Source organism: Leptonychotes weddellii, chromosome 8 (assembly GCF_054177405.1).
Source record: "Leptonychotes weddellii isolate Sample4059 chromosome 8, ASM5417740v2, whole genome shotgun sequence".
Classification (NCBI taxonomy): domain Eukaryota; kingdom Metazoa; phylum Chordata; class Mammalia; order Carnivora; family Phocidae; genus Leptonychotes; species Leptonychotes weddellii.
The window spans coordinates 34,763,634-34,766,919 of record NC_138376.1 but is presented as its reverse complement, the minus strand read 5'-3'; positions in this window follow the sequence as shown (position 1 = coordinate 34,766,919).

Genomic DNA, 3,286 nt, shown 5'->3' with positions numbered 1-3,286 from the left:
CCTCTTGAACAGTGATAATGCAGGTAAAAACTGTCTTCTAGAAGCCACAGTTTCCCTGTACTTACTCCCTGTCTCTCCTCTCTTGCCTTCTCTTTGCACTCTCCTCGAGCATCACTCTTGGAAAAGGACCTGGCAAGTGCAGTCGTGCCAAGGCATAAATATGGCTCGTAGTGGTCACTTTTATCAGGATATTTGCTTTTTTTATTGGTCAAAAAGACTTCAACCATAGCAAGGAATTCCTTTGGCATTTTGTAAGGAAAGAAGCCCTAAGTGGCATTCCAGGGATGACAACTTACTGTCCTTATGCCTGCTTTGGGATTTGGGCAACACTCAACACAGACATCAAGCACGATTCGCCCCCAGTATTTTACTCTCTCAGCTTTGGCACAAGCAGATCAAAGAAGGCAGTGCATCTTATTTAGCTTTGCCTACCCCACGGCACCCAGCAGGGGACACTGCACATAGGAGCTGAGCCATCATCCCGTGAGTCTAGGAACTGAAGGATGGGTTCCCACTCCCTCCAGTCATGCAGTGACAATTATGATGCCCTATACAAGTTATATACAGAGAGTTTCTCTGCCTTACCTTGGCGCCACGTGCCAACAGGCGAGGGAAGTGTCCTCAGGAGGTAAATGAAACACAGGTAAAGGGTATTTCTCTCTTCCCCCTCTCCATGGTTCAGGCATTTTTCTTCTGACCTGTCCTCGGTATGATCCTAACCTCAACCTCTTCCAAGGGCTACCTCTAACTTTGAAGCAACTCTCCTATCTTGTCTTCCTAACTAGAATGTGACCCGAAGACATTAGGAGTTTGCCTTATTTGATTTGGCAGCACAGAAGATAGAAAATTAGTCTAACTGCCATTCTTCCACTACCTCAAGTTTTTCTCTCTTTTAATTCATCTTGATCTCATTTTCTATAGTCACAGATATTCGAGAACATGGCAGATAAGCAAATGAAGGCCCTGGTCTATTTTCACGGTCTAATTCCCCGCCTGCCACGGGTGTGATACTGGGCTATCTCCTGAACACTCCTAATTCTCACTTTCCTCACGGTACATGCCTTAGAAGGCTATTGTAATGGGTAAACGAGCCAATGTCTATAAAGCACCTAGCACAGTACCTCGTATACAGAAGGTACTCAATAAATGTAAGCCGCCATCATCAATAATATTATCACCGTCACATCCATTAACAACAACCTACTCTGTTGGTGCTAATAAGGCAGTTATCTGGTGTAAAATTTTATGGGTGGGCTAGCTGAGAGTCACAGGATAGAAAATCCCTGTGAATTATACACTTCTCAATATATCCTTCCCTGTGTTTTCCCTGATGAAAGAGCAGGTGGTGGAGCAATGAAGGTCTGGGTCTGAGGTCTGGACTCTAGCTTTGTCTCTGCCACCAATGAGTGAGGGAGTGACCTTGGATAAGTTCCTCATACCACCAGGATTCTGCATCCTCACCTGGCAAAGAGGAACTTAGACTTGATACCTTCATTCCCCTCAGGCTTGGACAGTTTGTGTTTCATTTATGATGTATTTATTTCACTCCGCTTATTTTCTTTCCATTTTCCCATTGAGAGGCCAAGGCAAAAGTGATAACAAGCAAGAAAACAGTGCCCTCTGGGGTTTCCCAGAGGCGTGCCTGGGTTGATGATGTGAGCGGAAGAAAAACACCAGGGTGAGCATCTGGGGGCTCTGAATTTCCCGAGGCCTACAGTTACCTGCCCCACTTCTTAAACGGACCTCACAATGTTGCTTCTATCTTGATGGGTTGAAATAAATTGGTTTTGAAAAATTACAAAATCCCAAAGGAAGAAAACCAGCAAAAACAAAAATAAAAACTCTTGAGAAAACTTGGAGGTACAGAAACCCAAGTCAACTAAGAAATGTCGAAAAAGGTACGCCTGTGTGGCTCAGTTGGTTAAGCGTCTGCCTTCAGCTCAGGTCATGATCCCAGAGTCCTGGGATCAAGTCCCGAATGGGGCTCCTAGCTCAGCGGGGAGCCTGCTTCTCCCTCTGCCTGCCGCTCCCCCTGCTTATGTGTGCTCTCTCTCTCTCTCGATCTGATAAATAAATAAATAAATTAATTAATTAATTAATTAATTAATTAAAAAAAGAATTATTGAAGAAAAATGAAGCCCAACTCAGAGAGATCAGCCATTATTTATTTCAAATCTAAGTTTAACATATTTAATGAAGAAATATAACCCTTTGATGTTTTCTTTGAGAGAGTTAAGACAGTGTTCAGAATATTTCAGCAAGGTAAACATTATTATTTTATTAATGCAATATTTAAAATTTGCAAAAATAAAGTTTTGGGAGGAAGCCCATTTAAGTTTATATTTTTTGAGTTTATTATTATCCCTCCTAAAATGAGGCAAAAATCCATAAAAAGGAACATGATTGTCTCCTAGACAACAGAGTCACAGAATGTCACAAATCATGTGATCTAATGCTCCATCATATAGATGAAGAAGCTGATAACCCAATGCTTTTATATTTAATCGGGAGCTCTTGATATTTTCTGGAAGAGTATATAGAATAGTAAGAGCAATGCTAATATTCAAATAACAATAAACATGAACTCACTATGTACCAAACATCCTGCCATGTTTTACATGGAGCATCCTCATTTAACCCTTGCAATAGCTCAAGGAGTTCATTACTACTGTTTTTTCCCTTTTACAGACAGAGAAACGGAAGCATCTAGGACTCAAATGACTACCCTAAAATTTACAGCTTATCAATACTTGTGGGCTTTTTATATACAATCACAAATCCATCCCACATTCAAATTCACAGATATATACTCAGATAGATGCCGCTAGGCTTTTTATGACCTCTGCGTTTAGTTTTGGAACAAAAATTATTCTGGTTTTGGAAGCTCTTCCTCTTCCATTGTGAGGACAAAATGAGTCACAGAGAATTGGGAAGAACACTCAAGGATGGGTGGTAAATGGGCCCCAAGGAAGGGATGGGAAGCAGCTTGCCTCAGAATTGGTCGGTTAGGTGCCAGCTCTTTGGAGTGAGGTATAGCTTGAGGTTCCATCATAAACTTTCATAAATTCAGGGTCCATTGAGCAAGTATAGATAAAAGGAAAAAGCTGAATTCATATTGAACCTTTACAGAACTCTATGCACATGTGTTTATATTTTCTTCTATTCTTGTTAAAAGCACACAAATGGGGGCGCCTGGGTGGCTCAGTTGGTTAAGCGACTGCCTTCGGCTCAGGTCACGATCCTGGAGTCCCGGGATCGAGTCCCGCATCGGGCTCCCTGCTCGGCG